The sequence below is a fragment of the Centropristis striata genome, chromosome 17 (genome assembly GCF_030273125.1).
Source record: "Centropristis striata isolate RG_2023a ecotype Rhode Island chromosome 17, C.striata_1.0, whole genome shotgun sequence".
NCBI lineage: Eukaryota > Metazoa > Chordata > Actinopteri > Perciformes > Serranidae > Centropristis > Centropristis striata.
The window spans coordinates 8,566,948-8,589,490 of NC_081533.1; the positions used below are offsets into that span (position 1 = coordinate 8,566,948).

At 40.9% G+C, this 22,543-nt stretch overlaps 23 non-coding genes across 23 annotated transcripts; all 23 read left to right on the forward strand.

Annotated features, from left to right (window-relative positions):
* The first annotated feature begins 16 nt into the window (after positions 1-16).
* Positions 17-88, forward strand: trnam-cau (transfer RNA methionine (anticodon CAU)). The gene has a single exon. It is a non-coding gene; the product is annotated as a tRNA-Met (tRNA).
* Positions 89-398: 310 nt separating this feature from the next.
* Positions 399-470, forward strand: trnam-cau (transfer RNA methionine (anticodon CAU)). The gene has a single exon. It is a non-coding gene; the product is annotated as a tRNA-Met (tRNA).
* A 251-nt stretch (positions 471-721) lies between these two features.
* On the forward strand, positions 722-803 carry trnal-aag (transfer RNA leucine (anticodon AAG)). The gene has a single exon. It is a non-coding gene; the product is annotated as a tRNA-Leu (tRNA).
* Positions 804-1,654: 851 nt separating this feature from the next.
* Positions 1,655-1,726, forward strand: trnam-cau (transfer RNA methionine (anticodon CAU)). Its single transcript has one exon. It is a non-coding gene; the product is annotated as a tRNA-Met (tRNA).
* A 310-nt stretch (positions 1,727-2,036) lies between these two features.
* Positions 2,037-2,108, forward strand: trnam-cau (transfer RNA methionine (anticodon CAU)). The gene has a single exon. It is a non-coding gene; the product is annotated as a tRNA-Met (tRNA).
* Positions 2,109-2,359: 251 nt separating this feature from the next.
* On the forward strand, positions 2,360-2,441 carry trnal-aag (transfer RNA leucine (anticodon AAG)). Its single transcript has one exon. It is a non-coding gene; the product is annotated as a tRNA-Leu (tRNA).
* Positions 2,442-3,292: 851 nt separating this feature from the next.
* trnam-cau (transfer RNA methionine (anticodon CAU)) lies at positions 3,293-3,364 on the forward strand. The gene has a single exon. It is a non-coding gene; the product is annotated as a tRNA-Met (tRNA).
* A 310-nt stretch (positions 3,365-3,674) lies between these two features.
* On the forward strand, positions 3,675-3,746 carry trnam-cau (transfer RNA methionine (anticodon CAU)). Its single transcript has one exon. It is a non-coding gene; the product is annotated as a tRNA-Met (tRNA).
* Positions 3,747-3,997: 251 nt separating this feature from the next.
* On the forward strand, positions 3,998-4,079 carry trnal-aag (transfer RNA leucine (anticodon AAG)). The gene has a single exon. It is a non-coding gene; the product is annotated as a tRNA-Leu (tRNA).
* Positions 4,080-4,930: 851 nt separating this feature from the next.
* trnam-cau (transfer RNA methionine (anticodon CAU)) lies at positions 4,931-5,002 on the forward strand. Its single transcript has one exon. It is a non-coding gene; the product is annotated as a tRNA-Met (tRNA).
* Positions 5,003-5,312: 310 nt separating this feature from the next.
* Positions 5,313-5,384, forward strand: trnam-cau (transfer RNA methionine (anticodon CAU)). The gene has a single exon. It is a non-coding gene; the product is annotated as a tRNA-Met (tRNA).
* Positions 5,385-5,635: 251 nt separating this feature from the next.
* On the forward strand, positions 5,636-5,717 carry trnal-aag (transfer RNA leucine (anticodon AAG)). Its single transcript has one exon. It is a non-coding gene; the product is annotated as a tRNA-Leu (tRNA).
* An 851-nt stretch (positions 5,718-6,568) lies between these two features.
* On the forward strand, positions 6,569-6,640 carry trnam-cau (transfer RNA methionine (anticodon CAU)). The gene has a single exon. It is a non-coding gene; the product is annotated as a tRNA-Met (tRNA).
* A 310-nt stretch (positions 6,641-6,950) lies between these two features.
* trnam-cau (transfer RNA methionine (anticodon CAU)) lies at positions 6,951-7,022 on the forward strand. Its single transcript has one exon. It is a non-coding gene; the product is annotated as a tRNA-Met (tRNA).
* A 251-nt stretch (positions 7,023-7,273) lies between these two features.
* On the forward strand, positions 7,274-7,355 carry trnal-aag (transfer RNA leucine (anticodon AAG)). Its single transcript has one exon. It is a non-coding gene; the product is annotated as a tRNA-Leu (tRNA).
* An 851-nt stretch (positions 7,356-8,206) lies between these two features.
* On the forward strand, positions 8,207-8,278 carry trnam-cau (transfer RNA methionine (anticodon CAU)). The gene has a single exon. It is a non-coding gene; the product is annotated as a tRNA-Met (tRNA).
* Positions 8,279-8,588: 310 nt separating this feature from the next.
* On the forward strand, positions 8,589-8,660 carry trnam-cau (transfer RNA methionine (anticodon CAU)). Its single transcript has one exon. It is a non-coding gene; the product is annotated as a tRNA-Met (tRNA).
* Positions 8,661-8,911: 251 nt separating this feature from the next.
* On the forward strand, positions 8,912-8,993 carry trnal-aag (transfer RNA leucine (anticodon AAG)). Its single transcript has one exon. It is a non-coding gene; the product is annotated as a tRNA-Leu (tRNA).
* An 851-nt stretch (positions 8,994-9,844) lies between these two features.
* trnam-cau (transfer RNA methionine (anticodon CAU)) lies at positions 9,845-9,916 on the forward strand. The gene has a single exon. It is a non-coding gene; the product is annotated as a tRNA-Met (tRNA).
* Positions 9,917-10,226: 310 nt separating this feature from the next.
* trnam-cau (transfer RNA methionine (anticodon CAU)) lies at positions 10,227-10,298 on the forward strand. Its single transcript has one exon. It is a non-coding gene; the product is annotated as a tRNA-Met (tRNA).
* Positions 10,299-10,549: 251 nt separating this feature from the next.
* trnal-aag (transfer RNA leucine (anticodon AAG)) lies at positions 10,550-10,631 on the forward strand. Its single transcript has one exon. It is a non-coding gene; the product is annotated as a tRNA-Leu (tRNA).
* Positions 10,632-11,482: 851 nt separating this feature from the next.
* Positions 11,483-11,554, forward strand: trnam-cau (transfer RNA methionine (anticodon CAU)). The gene has a single exon. It is a non-coding gene; the product is annotated as a tRNA-Met (tRNA).
* A 250-nt stretch (positions 11,555-11,804) lies between these two features.
* Positions 11,805-11,886, forward strand: trnal-aag (transfer RNA leucine (anticodon AAG)). Its single transcript has one exon. It is a non-coding gene; the product is annotated as a tRNA-Leu (tRNA).
* Positions 11,887-22,543: the final 10,657 nt, after the last annotated feature.

Genomic DNA, 22,543 nt, shown 5'->3' on the forward strand with positions numbered 1-22,543 from the left:
AGAATCCTCATCGAAGAGCAGAGTGGCGCAGCGGAAGCGTGCTGGGCCCATAACCCAGAGGTCGATGGATCGAAACCATCCTCTGCTAATTAGCAAAAATTTGGGCAACCTAGATCCATGCTTGCCTGACCCTTACCTTGTGTGCTCACATTACCATGTAGTCACTTGTTCTCGAGTGCATACCAAGACATTGCTATTTTGATAACATTCACATCCCAGTCTGTTTATTTTATTATTGTGTGTATCTGGAACCTTCTGTTGACGTACCTAAAGGATTTGGAAGATAAGTACGAGGATGCTTACTTAAATTTGCAAACTGTGAGCTGCTCAAATTTTGGATTTCAGAGTGTTACTATTTGTAAAACGCAAATTTTTAGGTCCCAGAGTCTGAACCGAAGAGCAGAGTGGCGCAGCGGAAGCGTGCTGGGCCCATAACCCAGAGGTCGATGGATCGAAACCATCCTCTGCTAATTAGCAATAATTTGGGCTAGTTTACCTCCAAGCTTGCCTGAACATTGCCTTGTATGCTCGCATTAACATGTATTCACTTGGTTCCCAATAAAAACCTCTTACTTTCCACAAAACTCACATCACTTTGTTTTATACTTACTTTTTCTTCAATTGATGGCCGCTTTTTTCCTAAGCGAAACATGAACCCAAGGCACTGATTTACCCTCTCCACATGGTCGCTGATTGCAGTCATGATATTTGCGCGTTTTCAGGTAGTGTGGCCGAGTGGTCTAAGGCGCTGGATTAAGGCTCCAGTCTCTCAGGAGGCGTGGGTTCAAATCCCACCACTGCCATTTGCAATAGAAATCCATTGTGTGAATCTCAGACAAAGCTCTTATAAGAATAACTATCTGTAGCTTGGCCTTGTGCAACTCAACTTGAACTGTGAAGCAACCGGTATTACCAAACAGATAGGTGAAAACATGATTGGCTCTATGCCCACTCTCCATCAATACTGACATTGTCTTCTTTTCAGATGAGTGTGCGACAAGTGTCAAAAGTGACTGGCCTTCAGTGCGCATTTGGACAACATTGGTCGAAAGAAGCTGATGCAAATGGTGATGCTGTACCAATCGGTGACAACTCTTTGCCTCCAATGGAACTCTTTTGTGTATTTGAGCACTTTTCTGGGCCTACCTTTGCGATTCCTGAAGGGAGTTTAGAAAATAAGTAAAAGATTGTTACCTAACTTTGCAAACTGTGAGTTGCTCAAATTTTGGATCGCAGAGTCCCGCTGTTTGTAAAACACAGATTTTCAGGTCCCACAACCTGAATGGAAGAGCAGAGTGGTGCAGCGGAAGCTTGCTGGGCCAATAACCCAGAGGTCGATGGATTAAAACCTTCCTCTGTTAATTTCCATAACTGTGGGTTAGTCAGGGCTTGCCTGTTATGATCACATTACCGTGTAGTCACTTGTTATCTAGTGCAAACCAAGACATTGTTATTTTGATAACATTCACATCCCAGTCTGTTTATTTTATTATTGTGTGTATCTGGAACCCTCTCTTGACGTACCTTAAGGATTTGGAAGATAAGTACGAGGATGCTTACTTAACTTTGCAAAATGTGAGCTGCTCAAATCTTGATTTCACACTCTCACTATTTGTAAAAGAGGAATTTTCAGGACCCAGAATCCTCATCGAAGAGCAGAGTGGCGCAGCGGAAGCGTGCTGGGCCCATAACCCAGAGGTCGATGGATCGAAACCATCCTCTGCTAATTAGCAAAAATTTGGGCAACCTAGATCCATGCTTGCCTGACCCTTACCTTGTGTGCTCACATTACCATGTAGTCACTTGTTCTCGAGTGCAAACCAAGACATTGCTATTTTGATAACATTCACATCCCAGTCTGTTTATTTTATTATTGTGTGTATCTGGAACCTTCTGTTGACGTACCTAAAGGATTTGGAAGATAAGTACGAGGATGCTTACTTAAATTTGCAAACTGTGAGCTGCTCAAATTTTGGATTTCAGAGTGTTACTATTTGTAAAACGCAAATTTTTAGGTCCCAGAGTCTGAACCGAAGAGCAGAGTGGCGCAGCGGAAGCGTGCTGGGCCCATAACCCAGAGGTCGATGGATCGAAACCATCCTCTGCTAATTAGCAATAATTTGGGCTAGTTTACCTCCAAGCTTGCCTGAACATTGCCTTGTATGCTCGCATTAACATGTATTCACTTGGTTCCCAATAAAAACCTCTTACTTTCCACAAAACTCACATCACTTTGTTTTATACTTACTTTTTCTTCAATTGATGGCCGCTTTTTTCCTAAGCGAAACATGAACCCAAGGCACTGATTTACCCTCTCCACATGGTCGCTGATTGCAGTCATGATATTTGCGCGTTTTCAGGTAGTGTGGCCGAGTGGTCTAAGGCGCTGGATTAAGGCTCCAGTCTCTCAGGAGGCGTGGGTTCAAATCCCACCACTGCCATTTGCAATAGAAATCCATTGTGTGAATCTCAGACAAAGCTCTTATAAGAATAACTATCTGTAGCTTGGCCTTGTGCAACTCAACTTGAACTGTGAAGCAACCGGTATTACCAAACAGATAGGTGAAAACATGATTGGCTCTATGCCCACTCTCCATCAATACTGACATTGTCTTCTTTTCAGATGAGTGTGCGACAAGTGTCAAAAGTGACTGGCCTTCAGTGCGCATTTGGACAACATTGGTCGAAAGAAGCTGATGCAAATGGTGATGCTGTACCAATCGGTGACAACTCTTTGCCTCCAATGGAACTCTTTTGTGTATTTGAGCACTTTTCTGGGCCTACCTTTGCGATTCCTGAAGGGAGTTTAGAAAATAAGTAAAAGATTGTTACCTAACTTTGCAAACTGTGAGTTGCTCAAATTTTGGATCGCAGAGTCCCGCTGTTTGTAAAACACAGATTTTCAGGTCCCACAACCTGAATGGAAGAGCAGAGTGGTGCAGCGGAAGCTTGCTGGGCCAATAACCCAGAGGTCGATGGATTAAAACCTTCCTCTGTTAATTTCCATAACTGTGGGTTAGTCAGGGCTTGCCTGTTATGATCACATTACCGTGTAGTCACTTGTTATCTAGTGCAAACCAAGACATTGTTATTTTGATAACATTCACATCCCAGTCTGTTTATTTTATTATTGTGTGTATCTGGAACCCTCTCTTGACGTACCTTAAGGATTTGGAAGATAAGTACGAGGATGCTTACTTAACTTTGCAAAATGTGAGCTGCTCAAATCTTGATTTCACACTCTCACTATTTGTAAAAGAGGAATTTTCAGGACCCAGAATCCTCATCGAAGAGCAGAGTGGCGCAGCGGAAGCGTGCTGGGCCCATAACCCAGAGGTCGATGGATCGAAACCATCCTCTGCTAATTAGCAAAAATTTGGGCAACCTAGATCCATGCTTGCCTGACCCTTACCTTGTGTGCTCACATTACCATGTAGTCACTTGTTCTCGAGTGCATACCAAGACATTGCTATTTTGATAACATTCACATCCCACTCTGTTTATTTTATTATTGTGTGTATCTGGAACCTTCTGTTGACGTACCTAAAGGATTTGGAAGATAAGTACGAGGATGCTTACTTAAATTTGCAAACTGTGAGCTGCTCAAATTTTGGATTTCAGAGTGTTACTATTTGTAAAATGCAAATTTTCAGGTCCCAGCGTCTGAACCGAAGAGCAGAGTGGCGCAGCGGAAGCGTGCTGGGCCCATAACCCAGAGGTCGATGGATCGAAACCATCCTCTGCTAATTAGCAATAATTTGGGCTAGTTTACCTCCAAGCTTGCCTGAACATTGCCTTGTATGCTCGCATTAACATGTATTCACTTGGTTCCCAATAAAAACCTCTTACTTTCCACAAAACTCACATCACTTTGTTTTATACTTACTTTTTCTTCAATTGATGGCCGCTTTTTTCCTAAGCGAAACATGAACCCAAGGCACTGGTTTACCCTCTCCACATGGTCGCTGATTGCAGTCATGATATTTGTGCGCTTTCAGGTAGTGTGGCCGAGTGGTCTAAGGCGCTGGATTAAGGCTCCAGTCTCTCAGGAGGCGTGGGTTCAAATCCCACCACTGCCATTTGCAATAGAAATCCATTGTGTGAATCTCAGACAAAGCTCTTATAAGAATAACTATCTGTAGCTTGGCCTTGTGCAACTCAACTTGAACTGTGAAGTAACCGGTATTACCAAACAGATAGGTGAAAACATGATTGGCTCTATGCCCACTCTCCATCAATACTGACATTGTCTTCTTTTCAGATGAGTGTGCGACAAGTGTCAAAAGTGACTGGCCTTCAGTGCGCATTTGGACAACATTGGTCGAAAGAAGCTGATGCAAATGGTGATGCTGTACCAATCGGTGACAACTCTTTGCCTCCAATGGAACTCTTTTGTGTATTTGAGCACTTTTCTGGGCCTACCTTTGCGATTCCTGAAGGGAGTTTAGAAAATAAGTAAAAGATTGTTACCTAACTTTGCAAACTGTGAGTTGCTCAAATTTTGGATCGCAGAGTCCCGCTGTTTGTAAAACACAGATTTTCAGGTCCCACAACCTGAATGGAAGAGCAGAGTGGTGCAGCGGAAGCTTGCTGGGCCAATAACCCAGAGGTCGATGGATTAAAACCTTCCTCTGTTAATTTCCATAACTGTGGGTTAGTCAGGGCTTGCCTGTTATGATCACATTACCGTGTAGTCACTTGTTATCTAGTGCAAACCAAGACATTGTTATTTTGATAACATTCACATCCCAGTCTGTTTATTTTATTATTGTGTGTATCTGGAACCCTCTCTTGACGTACCTTAAGGATTTGGAAGATAAGTACGAGGATGCCTCCTTAACTTTGCAAAATGTGAGCTGCTCAAATCTTGATTTCACACTCTCACTATTTGTAAAAGAGGAATTTTCAGGACCCAGAATCCTCATCGAAGAGCAGAGTGGCGCAGCGGAAGCGTGCTGGGCCCATAACCCAGAGGTCGATGGATCGAAACCATCCTCTGCTAATTAGCAAAAATTTGGGCAACCTAGATCCATGCTTGCCTGACCCTTACCTTGTGTGCTCACATTACCATGTAGTCACTTGTTCTCGAGTGCAAACCAAGACATTGCTATTTTGATAACATTCACATCCCAGTCTGTTTATTTTATTATTGTGTGTATCTGGAACCTTCTGTTGACGTACCTAAAGGATTTGGAAGATAAGTACAAGGATGCTTACTTAAATTTGCAAACTGTGAGCTGCTCAAATTTTGGATTTCAGAGTGTTACTATTTGTAAAATGCAAATTTTCAGGTCCCAGCGTCTGAACCGAAGAGCAGAGTGGCGCAGCGGAAGCGTGCTGGGCCCATAACCCAGAGGTCGATGGATCGAAACCATCCTCTGCTAATTAGCAATAATTTGGGCTAGTTTACCTCCAAGCTTGCCTGAACATTGCCTTGTATGCTCGCATTAACATGTATTCACTTGGTTCCCAATAAAAACCTCTTACTTTCCACAAAACTCACATCACTTTGTTTTATACTTACTTTTTCTTCAATTGATGGCCGCTTTTTTCCTAAGCGAAACATGAACCCAAGGCACTGGTTTACCCTCTCCACATGGTCGCTGATTGCAGTCATGATATTTGTGCGCTTTCAGGTAGTGTGGCCGAGTGGTCTAAGGCGCTGGATTAAGGCTCCAGTCTCTCAGGAGGCGTGGGTTCAAATCCCACCACTGCCATTTGCAATAGAAATCCATTGTGTGAATCTCAGACAAAGCTCTTATAAGAATAACTATCTGTAGCTTGGCCTTGTGCAACTCAACTTGAACTGTGAAGCAACCGGTATTACCAAACAGATAGGTGAAAACATGATTGGCTCTATGCCCACTCTCCATCAATACTGACATTGTCTTCTTTTCAGATGAGTGTGCGACAAGTGTCAAAAGTGACTGGCCTTCAGTGCGCATTTGGACAACATTGGTCGAAAGAAGCTGATGCAAATGGTGATGCTGTACCAATCGGTGACAACTCTTTACCTCCAATGGAACTCTTTTGTGTATTTGAGCACTTTTCTGGGCCTACCTTTGCGATTCCTGAAGGGAGTTTGGAAAATAAGTAAAAGATTGTTACCTAACTTTGCAAACTGTGAGTTGCTCAAATTTTGGATCGCAGAGTCCCGCTGTTTGTAAAACACAGATTTTCAGGTCCCACAACCTGAATGGAAGAGCAGAGTGGTGCAGCGGAAGCTTGCTGGGCCAATAACCCAGAGGTCGATGGATTAAAACCTTCCTCTGTTAATTTCCATAACTGTGGGTTAGTCAGGGCTTGCCTGTTATGATCACATTACCGTGTAGTCACTTGTTATCTAGTGCAAACCAAGACATTGTTATTTTGATAACATTCACATCCCAGTCTGTTTATTTTATTATTGTGTGTATCTGGAACCCTCTCTTGACGTACCTTAAGGATTTGGAAGATAAGTACGAGGATGCTTACTTAACTTTGCAAAATGTGAGCTGCTCAAATCTTGATTTCACACTCTCACTATTTGTAAAAGAGGAATTTTCAGGACCCAGAATCCTCATCGAAGAGCAGAGTGGCGCAGCGGAAGCGTGCTGGGCCCATAACCCAGAGGTCGATGGATCGAAACCATCCTCTGCTAATTAGCAAAAATTTGGGCAACCTAGATCCATGCTTGCCTGACCCTTACCTTGTGTGCTCACATTACCATGTAGTCACTTGTTCTCGAGTGCAAACCAAGACATTGCTATTTTGATAACATTCACATCCCAGTCTGTTTATTTTATTATTGTGTGTATCTGGAACCTTCTGTTGACGTACCTAAAGGATTTGGAAGATAAGTACGAGGATGCTTACTTAAATTTGCAAACTGTGAGCTGCTCAAATTTTGGATTTCAGAGTGTTACTATTTGTAAAATGCAAATTTTCAGGTCCCAGCGTCTGAACCGAAGAGCAGAGTGGCGCAGCGGAAGCGTGCTGGGCCCATAACCCAGAGGTCGATGGATCGAAACCATCCTCTGCTAATTAGCAATAATTTGGGCTAGTTTACCTCCAAGCTTGCCTGAACATTGCCTTGTATGCTCGCATTAACATGTATTCACTTGGTTCCCAATAAAAACCTCTTACTTTCCACAAAACTCACATCACTTTGTTTTATACTTACTTTTTCTTCAATTGATGGCCGCTTTTTTCCTAAGCGAAACATGAACCCAAGGCACTGGTTTACCCTCTCCACATGGTCGCTGATTGCAGTCATGATATTTGCGCGCTTTCAGGTAGCGTGGCCGAGTGGTCTAAGGCGCTGGATTAAGGCTCCAGTCTCTCAGGAGGCGTGGGTTCAAATCCCACCACTGCCATTTGCAATAGAAATCCATTGTGTGAATCTCAGACAAAGCTCTTATAAGAATAACTATCTGTAGCTTGGCCTTGTGCAACTCAACTTGAACTGTGAAGCAACCGGTATTACCAAACAGATAGGTGAAAACATGATTGGCTCTATGCCCACTCTCCATCAATACTGACATTGTCTTCTTTTCAGATGAGTGTGCGACAAGTGTCAAAAGTGACTGGCCTTCAGTGCGCATTTGGACAACATTGGTCGAAAGAAGCTGATGCAAATGGTGATGCTGTACCAATCGGTGACAACTCTTTGCCTCCAATGGAACTCTTTTGTGTATTTGAGCACTTTTCTGGGCCTACCTTTGCGATTCCTGAAGGGAGTTTAGAAAATAAGTAAAAGATTGTTACCTAACTTTGCAAACTGTGAGTTGCTCAAATTTTGGATCGCAGAGTCCCGCTGTTTGTAAAACACAGATTTTCAGGTCCCACAACCTGAATGGAAGAGCAGAGTGGTGCAGCGGAAGCTTGCTGGGCCAATAACCCAGAGGTCGATGGATTAAAACCTTCCTCTGTTAATTTCCATAACTGTGGGTTAGTCAGGGCTTGCCTGTTATGATCACATTACCGTGTAGTCACTTGTTATCTAGTGCAAACCAAGACATTGTTATTTTGATAACATTCACATCCCAGTCTGTTTATTTTATTATTGTGTGTATCTGGAACCCTCTCTTGACGTACCTTAAGGATTTGGAAGATAAGTACGAGGATGCTTACTTAACTTTGCAAAATGTGAGCTGCTCAAATCTTGATTTCACACTCTCACTATTTGTAAAAGAGGAATTTTCAGGACCCAGAATCCTCATCGAAGAGCAGAGTGGCGCAGCGGAAGCGTGCTGGGCCCATAACCCAGAGGTCGATGGATCGAAACCATCCTCTGCTAATTAGCAAAAATTTGGGCAACCTAGATCCATGCTTGCCTGACCCTTACCTTGTGTGCTCACATTACCATGTAGTCACTTGTTCTCGAGTGCAAACCAAGACATTGCTATTTTGATAACATTCACATCCCAGTCTGTTTATTTTATTATTGTGTGTATCTGGAACCTTCTGTTGACGTACCTAAAGGATTTGGAAGATAAGTACGAGGATGCTTACTTAAATTTGCAAACTGTGAGCTGCTCAAATTTTGGATTTCAGAGTGTTACTATTTGTAAAATGCAAATTTTCAGGTCCCAGCGTCTGAACCGAAGAGCAGAGTGGCGCAGCGGAAGCGTGCTGGGCCCATAACCCAGAGGTCGATGGATCGAAACCATCCTCTGCTAATTAGCAATAATTTGGGCTAGTTTACCTCCAAGCTTGCCTGAACATTGCCTTGTATGCTCGCATTAACATGTATTCACTTGGTTCCCAATAAAAACCTCTTACTTTCCACAAAACTCACATCACTTTGTTTTATACTTACTTTTTCTTCAATTGATGGCCGCTTTTTTCCTAAGCGAAACATGAACCCAAGGCACTGATTTACCCTCTCCACATGTTCGCTGATTGCAGTCATGATATTTGTGCGCTTTCATGTAGTGTGGCCGAGTGGTCTAAGGCGCTGGATTAAGGCTCCAGTCTCTCAGGAGGCGTGGGTTCAAATCCCACCACTGCCATTTGCAATAGAAATCCATTGTGTGAATCTCAGACAAAGCTCTTATAAGAATAACTATCTGTAGCTTGGCCTTGTGCAACTCAACTTGAACTGTGAAGCAACCGGTATTACCAAACAGATAGGTGAAAACATGATTGGCTCTATGCCCACTCTCCATCAATACTGACATTGTCTTCTTTTCAGATGAGTGTGCGACAAGTGTCAAAAGTGACTGGCCTTCAGTGCGCATTTGGACAACATTGGTCGAAAAAAGCTGATGCAAATGGTGATGCTGTACCAATCGGTGACAACTCTTTGCCTCCAATGGAACTCTTTTGTGTATTTGAGCACTTTTCTGGGCCTACCTTTGCGATTCCTGAAGGGAGTTTAGAAAATAAGTAAAAGATTGTTACCTAACTTTGCAAACTGTGAGTTGCTCAAATTTTGGATCGCAGAGTCCCGCTGTTTGTAAAACACAGATTTTCAGGTCCCACAACCTGAATGGAAGAGCAGAGTGGTGCAGCGGAAGCTTGCTGGGCCAATAACCCAGAGGTCGATGGATTAAAACCTTCCTCTGTTAATTTCCATAACTGTGGGTTAGTCAGGGCTTGCCTGTTATGATCACATTACCATGTAGTCACTTGTTCTCTAGTGCAAACCAAGACATTGCTATTTTGATAACATTCACATCCCAGTCTGTTTATTTTATTATTGTGTGTATCTGGAACCCTCTCTTGACGTACCATAAGGATTTGGAAGATAAGTACGAGGATGATTACTTAACTTTGCAAAATGTGAGCTGCTCAAATCTTGATTTCACACTCTCACTATTTGTAAAAGATGAATTTTTAGGACCCAGAATCCTCATCGAAGAGCAGAGTGGCGCAGCGGAAGCGTGCTGGGCCCATAACCCAGAGGTCGATGGATCGAAACCATCCTCTGCTAATTAGCAAAAATTTGGGCAACCTAGATCCATGCTTGCCTGACCCTTACCTTGTGTGCTCACATTACCATGTAGTCACTTGTTCTCGAGTGCAAACCAAGACATTGCTATTTTGATAACATTCACATCCCAGTCTGTTTATTTTATTATTGTGTGTATCTGGAACCTTCTGTTGACGTACCTAAAGGATTTGGAAGATAAGTACGAGGATGCTTACTTAAATTTGCAAACTGTGAGCTGCTCAAATTTTGGATTTCAGAGTGTTACTATTTGTAAAACGCAAATTTTTAGGTCCCAGAGTCCGAACCGAAGAGCAGAGTGGCGCAGCGGAAGCGTGCTGGGCCCATAACCCAGAGGTCGATGGATCGAAACCATCCTCTGCTAATTAGCAATAATTTGGGCTAGTTTACCTCCAAGCTTGCCTGAACATTGCCTTGTATGCTCACATTAACATGTATTCACTTGGTTCCCAATAAAAACCTCTTATTTTCCACAAAACTCACATCACTTTGTTTTATACTTACTTTTTCTTCAATTGATGGCCGCTTTTTTCCTAAGCGAAACATGAACCCAAGGCACTGATTTACCCTCTCCACATGGTCGCTGATTGCAGTCATGATATTTGCGCGCTTTCAGGTAGTGTGGCCGAGTGGTCTAAGTCGCTGGATTAAGGCTCCAGTCTCTCAGGAGGCGTGGGTTCAAATCCCACCACTGCCATTTGCAATAGAAATCCATTGTGTGAATCTCAGACAAAGCTCTTATAAGAATAACTATCTGTAGCTTGGCCTTGTGCAACTCAACTTGAACTGTGAAGCAGCTGGTATTACCAAACAGATAGGTGAAAACATGATTGGCTCTATGCCCACTCTCCATCAATACTGACATTGTCTTCTTTTCAGATGAGTGTGCGACAAGTGTCAAAAGTGACTGGCCTTCAGTGCGCATTTGGACAACATTGGTCGAAAGAAGCTGATGCAAATGGTGATGCTGTACCAATCGGTGACAACTCTTTGCCTCCAATGGAACTCTTTTGTGTATTTGAGCACTTTTCTGGGCCTACCTTTGCGATTCCTGAAGGGAGTTTAGAAAATAAGTAAAAGATTGTTACCTAACTTTGCAAACTGTGAGTTGCTCAAATTTTGGATCGCAGAGTCCCGCTGTTTGTAAAACACAGATTTTCAGGTCCCACAACCTGAATGGAAGAGCAGAGTGGTGCAGCGGAAGCTTGCTGGGCCAATAACCCAGAGGTCGATGGATTAAAACCTTCCTCTGTTAATTTCCATAACTGTGGGTTAGTCAGGGCTTGCCTGTTATGATCACATTACCATGTAGTCACTTGTTCTCTAGTGCAAACCAAGACATTGCTATTTTGATAACATTCACATCCCAGTCTGTTTATTTTATTATTGTGTGTATCTGGAACCTTCTCTTGACGTACCTTAAGGATTTGGAAAATAAGTAGGAGGATGCTTACTTAACTTTGCAAAATGTGAGCTGCTCAAATCTTGATTTCACACTCTCACTCTTTGTAGAAGAGGAATTTTCAGGACCCAGAATCTTCATCGAAGAGCAGAGTGGCGCAGCGGAAGCGTGCTGGGCCCATAACCCAGAGGTCGATGGATCGAAACCATCCTCTGCTAATTAGCAATAATTTGGGCTAGTTTACCTCCAAGTTTGCCTGAACATTGCCTTGTATGTTCACATTAACATGTATTCACTTGGTCCCAATAAAAACCTGTTATTTTCCACAAAACTCACATCACTTTGTTTTATACTAACTTTTTCTTCAATTGATGGCCGTTTTTTTCCTAAGCGAAACATGAACCCAAGGCACTGATTTACCTTCTCCACATGGTCGGTGATTGCAGTCATGATATTTGCGCGCTTTCAGGTAGTGTGGCCGAGTGGTCTAAGGCGCTGGATTAAGGCTCCAGTCTCTCAGGAGGCGTGGGTTCAAATCCCACCACTGCCATTTGCAATAGAAATCCATTGTGTGACTCTCAGACAAGCTCTTATAAGAATAGCTACCTGTAGCTTGGCCTTGTGCAACTCAACTTGAACTGTGAAGCAATTGATATTACCAAACAGATAGGTGAAAACATGATTGGCTCTATGCCCACTCTCTGGCATTTTTAAATTGTACTTTTTTTTTTTTTTTTACAAAAATAGACATACTATAGTTTATTGAGGGGGTCTACTATTAAATATAATCAAGTATCTTCACATTGTTGGTACTTTTACACAAGTAAAACCTCTCAATACTTAATCCACCACAGCATTTATGACAGAAATGTCTTCACAATGTCTTATTTGAGGAACAATGCAGGCAATTCAATATATCAACATATGCTAGAATATAAGTCAGTAAGGCTTGCAGGATCACCTTTCGATTCATATTCCTCATCTCATATTATATCTGCTGAGTCATCAGGTGTATGCATGATTTACTCTTTCCTCCTTTTTTCTTTTGATGTGAGAAAAAATCGTCAAGAATATTTAAAGTAAAAAAATCTACCTGGCCTAGTGTTCCATAAAGTTTAGACAAACAGCTGTATGCGGCTGGAACTGAAATGAACTCTTAACACATATGCAAATTTAACCACTGTGTGACCACTGATGGGCCACACAAATGTTAACCACAAGCTCAACAGAGACAGTACGGTGATTGACATATATCACATCTTCCCACAGCAGTTGAGCAGCACTTCTGCTGGGACATAGCAACACCACTCGGACAACTGCAACTGTCATTGCTATTTTCAGAAATATGTGGTTGTTATTTTCACACCAAATGCCCATGTGTTCTTGAGCCCTTCTGTATGCCAATGAGTGTGCATTAAGGTGTGGTCAGGTGCATCATTGGTGCAGAAAATGACATTCACCAACAACAATCTGGTCTAAGGTCAATGGTGCAGTACTTTACTGCTATTTAAAGGCACACAGGGTTCACAACTTGCATACACACTGCTTGTTAGAGACTGGCATAACAGGGATTGTGGTTATATCTGTGGGCACCGAAGGTTGGGTCATAAAAAATACATCATGATCAATGGCGGATCAGTTATGGGTGGGTGAAATCATACATTACACTAAAAACTGAACAACTTATTGTACAAAGTTGTTCAGTTTTTAGTTTTACTACTTAAATGTCCAAGGATATTTGTTGCAGTGACATAACTGTGCACATGGAAATATTTGCAATCACTCAAAGCAGCCTCTTGAATTGTCAAACCACTCACCTGGTGCCTAAATGGAAGAGGAGATGACATGTTTTCTCTAAGGTCTGCTCCACAACAAAACAGAATAACCAAGGCAACATCTGTAGGTTTCTACCTACAAGAGACTTGAAATAGGCCCAGGAGCCATTATTGCCTTTTTGTTCACCATAATGGTTAATCTACTTTCATTAGTGAGACTCATTAAGCCTTAAATGCCTCAGCTTGCATAATCGCAGCAGTGATGGATGACAGAGAGGAGGCCTTTTGAACACAGAGACTGAACCACAGCAGGATCCGGGCACTGATAGATCTCACAGAAACACAGAGCAGCTAATGAATGCAGATGTGTCTTGTTGCCTCTTCCTCAATGAAGTGAGGAGCCATAGCCAGCTGTTCCCTCAGCGGGGCTCAGGTCCCAGCTGTTTATAACCAGTACGACCATTAAAAACATATCCATCCACTGATGTGTTTTTGAGTAGGATAACTTATTCAGGATTGTATTGTGTGTATGCTGGTTGCTTTACTGTGTTTACTGACCATGCTTAGGATTCTGTTTTATATGGAAATGCATATTACACTTTCATACATTCTAATCCCCAAAGGAATAAATAATAGATTTTTCCTATGTTTTGCACAGACTGTAGAAACTAGTCTTGGTCACACACAATCTATAGATAAAACTATATTATATGTTGTTTAAAATATGCAGTCACATGCCACAATCTCTGAAAAAGTGTGGAATTGTAGAATAAATTGATGAAACAGAATAATGTCGAGTTTTCGATTTCAGAAAAAAATACAGTTCATACTGCTTTTTTTTTTAACTCTATCTTCTCAGGTGACAAATGAGGAAGTTGGCAAAATGGATTTAAAAAGTCGTCACAGTAACATCACCCATTGGTTTGTTGCTCTTGGATTTTGGCTGTCCCCATATTGTTTTTTGCAACCAGCACCCGCACAGAATGGATTGGGAGCCGGAAGGACACTATGTTTAACTAGAAAATTTCCTCTGGGGAAATTCTGAAAGGGGCACGGGGGCTACTGCCGGTGTGTGTACACTATGATGAGATTCTTCAGAGATTTCAAACTATGCCCTTTAACCTCAAAATATGTGTGTGTGTGTGTGTGTGTGTGTGTGTGTGTGTGTGTGTGTGTGTGTGTGTGTGTAATTAAAATCACATAAAGTTACCTGTGTGTGTGTGTGTGTGTGTGTGTTTGAAGCATGTGTATGCATGTGTGAGGAGTGTGCGTGCTTATGCGCGTGTGTGTGTGTGTATCTGTTACTGTAATCACATCAAAGATCAAAGGCAATCAGATCAAAGCAATCAACAGAATTAACTGACACCTGTTAATGAAAGAGTGACAGCAGCCAGAGGTGGACTGGAATTTCTTGCCTCGAACAGACAGCATTTTTGGCAAAACCATCATACCTATCATTGATCCGACTTCACTTTGAGCGTCCTGTTTTAAGAGAAATTAAAAAATAGCTTTGTTAGAGCGATCTAAAAAAACTGTTCCATCTTCCTTTTTTCCGAAATCTTCCTGCGTTTTTAATATGGGAGCCAATGAGGCTGTTGGTGGTGTTGGTGGCGCATCTGTGCGTCGTACGCCCAAACTATAACTCCTACATTTCTATGTATAAATTATTTTTGTAGAGTGGAATCTACGGCCTGGAGCGCAGTTTTCAAATTTATTTTCTGACAATTCTTTCTCTCCCTCTACACTCTGGCGATGATGTCACACACTGTGACACGAACATTCCGTGCAATACACACCCATTATAATCTCAGAATTTCTCCGAAAATGATCATGGTCATTGAACAGGGATTGATAAAAAAACAATATGACCTATCGAAACGCGAAGTAATACACCAATACACAAGACTTGTGTCTACTGTTTAAAGTTTAAATGGAGTCTCTAGGTGAAATTATGCCGGAGAAGTAGACGTTTAAAAATCTCCAATTATTGTTCTTTTTCGCTCATTTTTTGTTGGCCGTCCCATTCATTTCAATGCAAAATTTTGGGCAGTTTTCCGCGACTTATGTCGCATAGTATAACTGTTATACTGTTATACTGTTATACTGTGTTATACTGTGTTATACTGTTACTGTTATACTGTTATACTGTTATCCTGTGTTATACTGTTATACTGTGGATCGGTGCGATTGCCCCGAGGCCCTAATTAATTCATTAATGTTAATGCTAAGAAGCTAGCTTGATGAGCAAGGGGCATCGTCCAACAGAATGCTGAACAAGACATTTCTAAGCAACCAAAATGTCAGATTTACTCATTAACAAATTTCTTCGAGTGAATTAACTCTGATGAAGTGAAATCACCCTGTGAAAGGCAAAGATAACAACACATTCCCTGCTTTATTACTCTAAACTCTAACTCTATTTCATCCTAAATAGAACCATAACTTACAAAATGAACTTCATTCCATACTGAAGAAGTATTGACATTAACATTGAGACCATAAACTCATTAGGAAAATGTTTGCTGAGATAGTAAATCAAGTGAGAAGTGGGGCCATTTTCATATTGACTATTAGACAATTTGACTTCTTTTTGCCACCACTTTGGCTTCTCAAAGCCTGGAGGTAGTTCATTATTCAAGGTTATTTAAATGCACAGACTGAAGTGCATCAATGGTGCTTCTAATGTGGTGCAATATTAAGCCTGTGCCAAGCCCCCCACACCAGACTTTCTTTTAGAGATTATCATGGCTCAATCCTAACCCTACGCATGTACCGATGGTACCAATTAATTGGTACCAGCCATGTTATATTTCTGCAAACTGGGGTCCCTGAACAGATTGAATGATTGTCCTCATAGAAGCCATCTGTTCACTGTAGTGAGACCATTGTTTTAAACTTAACCTCACTGTATAAAATGTCCTGTTGTGACCACTAGGATAATCACAGCCTCATGAAGCTTTACAACCACAAACTAATGATGGTAGTTGGACCATTTGAAATAATCTACAATTTCCCCCGCGGTGGCTACGCCTCTATCTGACTTCTTTTTTTCATAGGTTTCTATACAATCTTTTTGCAGCCAGTTCAGATGCCCCAGGCTGGGCACTAAAAGAAAACTGATTTAAGGCATTGGCATTGCATTGCATTGGTATATTTTTTTAAACCCAGACGCTATACCCACTTACTTTATATTGTCTTTGCGTGTTAGCATTGTCATTGTGTGTATGTTATCTTGCTGATATTAGCATTAGAGCCTCACAGAAAAACTAGCACAGCTGTAGACTGGGTTTCTAAAGAGAGACTTTATTTACAACAGTACACAGCAGAAATTGATTTCAACAATATATACATTAAAGTCTGCTTATCTGCCATCCATAGTTCCATATCAGTTTAGATATGTGTTAGAATAATCTGTGATTCTGTCTCTGTTTTCTGTCTCTGTGGATGGGGGTCACTATCTGATTAACTAGGTCACTGTCTATGCATGCGTAATCCACTAACTGTGTATGTAACCTATCTCTGTGCATTTATAGATTAATCATGCAAGATGCTTTGATACAATGCTCATGTGCTAATATTGTTTTTAAACTATGATTACACTTAATACATTTATTCCATCTACTTAAATTTTCTCTGTCCTACTTAGAGTAAGATTCTATAATGACAAAAATGTTTTATACTTTATATAGACATTGCAAAATCTGTGTCTCCAATTATATCTCTGCACATCTTACCAAGGCAGGAGTTTGTGATTTGAAAGTTGTTACAGGTCAGGTTACGGACATGATGTGCTGAGCAGAAAGATAACTGTCTTCTCTGCTTGGTGACATGATGTGTCCACGTACTGATTAAAACTGAAAAAATCAGCGAATCGAAAGGAGGCGACTTCTGAAGGAGATCAACCTATATTCTTAGTAAAACTTAGGATATAAAAAAGGGTTCAAGGGAAAGTAGACTGGTCCAGACTTCATGAACTGACCAGCCTGTCATGTCAGGGACGTGTAGATTGAACCCAGAGACTCTGTAAACTGCACATTTCTTGATGTATTGTAATAAAATGAAGTTAAACTGAGAACTCGGACGTCTCCTGCTCACCATTCCCCATCAAACGATCGGAGCAGAGAAATAGGTGAGGATTTGTGTTGGAGTCAGATAATTTAATTTTAAAGGTTTTCTCAATGCATTTCTCAACAGAAAACCAAGAGAAATCAGGTAAACCAACTGGGTGTAAGATGTGTGAAGCCATGAGCAGCAGTGTCTCATGTTCAAAGTTAATTCGGTTGACAAAACAATCTCACCTTGAGATGAATTTATTAGCTGTTCTTAAGCTTTCAGTCATGTCCAGGATCTTAATCGGCAGATGGAGGATGGATTTTTTTAAAACTGCTGTCTTTATGGTTATGGATGACTAAGCTCCAAGCACTGATGAGATGACTTTTAAGTGCTTGGAAAGAAATTCAAATTTGAAAAGCTACAATTCCATGACACTGATGCTGCAATACTGTAAAATGAGTGAAAGCTCCAACAGCTACCAAATGGTCCTTGAGGGGAAATGATTGTTTGTGTTGGTGACCAGTTTGACTCTCTTCATCAGATGCGAACACAGTTTGATCCATCTTTTGAGGGATGATTAAACAACTCAGGAAGGGTTTTTTTTTATATAAGGTAAATAATTATTAAAATATAAATATATATTTAATAACACTAATTGATTGTGATGATGATATAAGAAATCATGACTGTTTATGTCTTATATTACTTTATACGTCGTTGAGTACCCTGCAAAGTGCAATGTAGATAAAATGTAGTATTATTTTTTATATATGTTTTTATTTTTTCATTTATTTATTATTATTATTTTTATTATTATTATTATTATTATTACAGTAGGCTAATGAGAACTATGTCTATTTCTTCCAATGGTCATGTTTGCATCTTGCTAATGGGCATGTATAAGTATTATGCATAGGATTTTTATTCAGTCATCATCACATACAGGTATAAACAGTAGTTTACAGTCCAATGTAATTTCAATATAGATATTATATTATGCATACTATTTTTATTCAGGCATCATCACATACAACTGTAAACAGTAGCTTACAGTCCATATACAGTCATACTTGTGCACTTTATGTTTTACATTTTTATTGAAAATAATGCTGCACTGACACTTTATTTTTACATTTTGATTGAAAACAGTGCTGCTCAGTTGGCAGAGCACCTGCCCCATGTGTTGAGACTATAGTTCTCACTGCCATTTCCTGTCTTTTTGAACTCTCCTCTTCAATAAAAGGCAAAAAGGCCTTTTTTTCCTCTATTTGCTGAGTCTGTTGATTTAAAAAAAACTTTATTGACACTTTGGACGAATAAAGCCACAGGTATAAGCTCTCAAATACTTTTTGAATTACATTTATATCTGCTACAGAGGCTGAAAAATCTATAATTTAGTAGAAGCGTTGACACTTCTGTTGAATTTCCAGAAAAACTTCAGGTGTTAGGGGATGATTTTAAAATCGGCCAGAGGTTTTACAAGCATTTTTTCCAGGTGTTTTAGGCCTAAATGTGTTAATGAGACTGTTAAAACATCATTTTCACTATTTGCTGAGAACCACACAAGTCATGGGAGCCTGAATAAAAAGTGAGAGGTTCCGTGCTCATGCGGTGTGTGTGGCCTAGGTGTTATGCTGTGTTGTTTGAAAAGCCATGAAGAATTGAAAGTGGTGGAGACTCACAATGTGAGTCTTTATCTACAACATAATACAGAGGAGATTTTGACCCCTGCCATTTCCCAATCACACATCAGCTGTACAGCTGTAGGTATAAAGGGGTTCTTAAAGACCAGATGCAAATGCTGTTTGGATTACACCTTATTCATAATGTGCTGCATATATGAGGTTTCATGTATTTTCAGTTATTATGTGAATTTATACAGCTTCTTTCCTGGATTCAATATGGATTCAACATCCCTTGGGCCGGGGAAGCCTGCTGCTGGGAGGGAGGAGAGGGACGATAAGAGACCGTTGGGGAGAGATAAAGAGATGAAAGCTAAAGAAGAGTCATGATGAAACACACAGATACAGTTGAAAGAGAGGCAAATAAAGGCCATGTACACACTGTTAGTGCCTGTGTCCACAAGATACAACTAAAAACACTGCTTTCATCATTTCATGTGAAAAGTGATGCTTTGAGTTCCGCACTGCCTTTCTGTCAGTGCCTAGCTACGAGTGGGATTTTTAAAAAAAAGTTCTTAAGGCGCTTTCACAACCTGAGGATGTTTGGTTAGTCTGAATCAGAGTGAAATTGATACATTTCGATTCGTATTGAGTCTGGTTTGCTTTCACAGTGCATAAATGTAAATGCACCAAATAAAGAAAAAAAGATATGCAGAGGGGCGTGTATGAAGGTGGAGGGCTGGAAATATACTAGCTGTATTATTTGTTATTGGTTGGAAAGTTGGTGATGAAAATGTAAACACACAAATGAACAAAGCAACATGGATCTGAACCATAGACTGTATATAAATAATGGACGTAGTCACCGTGACATCACCCATTGGTTTGTGGCGCGTTGGAAGCATCGAGTTCAGCGTTACACTCGTCTCCATCTTGCGTCGCCATCTTGTTTTCCGATACGGGGAGCAGACCATATGTTGACTGTGGACGAGTGAGAGGGATCTGATCACTGACTACAGCCTCTTTACACCTCAACCTGACTGACTCATGTTAGCATTAATTGGAGCATTAACTGGGATGTTAGTTTTGGCTAGCAAAAAACAAAATGTATGTTACTGACCTCAGAAAACTGAGCAGCGACTCCTTGGAGTGTCTGTTAGTCCAACCAAACACTGAACAAGACATTTTTACTGAACAAAACATTCAAATAAACTGTCATTAAGTGAAAATACAGTGAAAGGGTCAAAGTTATGAGACCAAACCACTAAACGTCCTTTTTTATATATAACGTTATATATAACTTTATTGACACGTTGCCATGGATACACATTGTTCTGCTTCTCTCCTGATGACGGCTCGCCTTGTTAGTGACCTGTCAATCAAAGGTAGCCCCGCCCCCAAATCATACGATTCTTTATCTTTTTTTTATTCTAAATGGGGTCGTTATTAGAACTATTAACATCAAATTGTCTTGAAGAAGATTTTTTACTAGCGATTGGGACTATAGTGTTGTCCTAAAAAAAATGTCTGAGCTAATAAATCAAGGGACAAGTTTTCTCATTTTGCATTGAAATGAATGGACAGAAATCTTTCTGCAGCCAAACTTACTGCTGGAATTTTCAGTAGAATGCAGCTTAAGGCACTTCCTGGTTTGCCTCCCTGCTCAGACCAGGAGGTTGCCGCCTGAACTGAACGCACCATTAATATTGCTATAAAAGTTTTTTACTTTGACACTGCACTGATTTATCATATGAGCAAATCCAAATGACTTTGTAAACATCATTGTTCCTCAGCATCTCCTCTATGTGTTCTCCGGCCCAGATGTCAATCAACCATCAGACTAGAGCAGAAGTCCAAGTCAGTCCTCTGCCAGTCATGTTGCATCTGTCGCTCTGTGTACATCTCACAAAATGCCTGCACTGGTAGCCCACAATCTGCTGAGTTTTGGTTCCTTTCCTGTAATTTGGGTTGGATTACGTTCACAGTGTAATCGAAAAGCATTAGGGTTGGTTTGGAAACGAAGCGAAACCCTCTCGTAAGTCTTGGACCGGTTGTTTTGGTTCTCGTTCACAACTGACAAAACGAACCATAAGGGTCATCGGACTACTGACTCAGTGAACTGTATAAAAGCTTTGTTCAAAGCAAGGAACTTTGTCAGATTTTCTTGAACTTCCTTGGTGATAGAACTCTGTCCCTATTCAACTGTTTAGTAGAATGTGACTTTGTGTAGAAAGAGTAGTCATTATCTGGGGAACTCACAGCAAGCGAGTGGGCATGATGATGACAATAATATGAGTGGCGCAAAGTGGGATACAAAATACAGACATTCAAATTCTCTAAACACATTGAAGGAACAGCAAAAGACTCAGGGGCAAATTCACAAAGAAATGGTTTTCAGATATCAAGCTCCTGTAGAGCAATCTTCCAGTTTCAGAATTTGAAGCAGACACTAACTCACCAAGAGTAGGCTTAAACGTTCCTCTTTAATAAAGCTTATACTTAGGGGTGGTTCCAGCTTGCCTGGGACCCCTACTTACACTGCTATAGGCTTAGACTACTGGCAAGACTATTCATGATGCACCAAGCTCCTCATTTTTCCACATTTCCCTCTTCATCTTTGAATGCCCCCATTAATACATGTTACGAACTTCGCCCCAAATGCTCCTAATTTGAATATGAGCAGTCCGGAGCCAGCTAATCCAGTGACTCCTTCTTACTCTTTTTAACGAGCAGTACAGTGTGTATGTGCTGCTGCTGCAGGAGGTGTTCACTTAGTGATCTCTGTTTGTTTACAACAAGCACCGGACACTCTGTGCACAGTTAGTGATGCCGTTAATTCACAATCACTATGTTTATGATCAGTGGAGACTGTGACTGTGTGCATAATTAGCCATGCTGCTTTCAGCTGCTGATGTTGTGCACAGTTAGCGAACCATACGTCACTTCCAGAGTCTCTAAATCCCTCTTGGGGCCTTTTTATAATGGAGACACACAGAGTGAGCTGGACAGTGATAAGGCCAATATACTGAGGTGACCTGCCTCCATCACGTTTGTTGTTCTTGTCGCTGTCGCAATTATATGACGTCAGACGCCGATACTACAGCAACCTGTCAGATCAGCCAATAATGTGGCCCAGTCTGAACAGAGCCATATCTGATTTGGACACTTGCTAAAAACAGTGTGGACAGTCAGCCCTAAAAATCGGATTTGAATAGGAATCTGATTTGAATCAGATTCGCCTGCAGTCTGAACGCGGGCATAGAGAACATGCAAACCCCACACAGAAGAGCTGCAAGCTGGATTCAAACCCGCAACCTTCTTGCTGTGAGGCCAAAGTGCTCACTACTACATCACAGTTTAGCCCAGAGTTGGAGTTATATGATGTTATTTTCTCGAACTAGTGATAGCAGAAGTAATTTAGACCAGTTGAAGTTGATGGAGGAAGGCTAGAGGCCATTGCAGAAATCCCAATGAAACACATTTGGAAATTATACCCATGTACACTAGCTTTTTATGACCATGCATGTTTATCTTGCGAAGTCTTTGGGTGTTCAGACCTCAGGCTGGGAACCTCTCGCTAAAACACATCCAGCCTGTTGTCATGGCAGAAAGATGGTGAAAAATGTTTTAATCCATCTGAAGTTGAGTGCAAGGTTATTATAGTTAACGAAAACTAACGAAATAATGAAAACTAAAATTGAAAAAACATTTTTGTTAACTGAAATAAAAATAAAAATGAGAGTTTTAAAAAAAATTA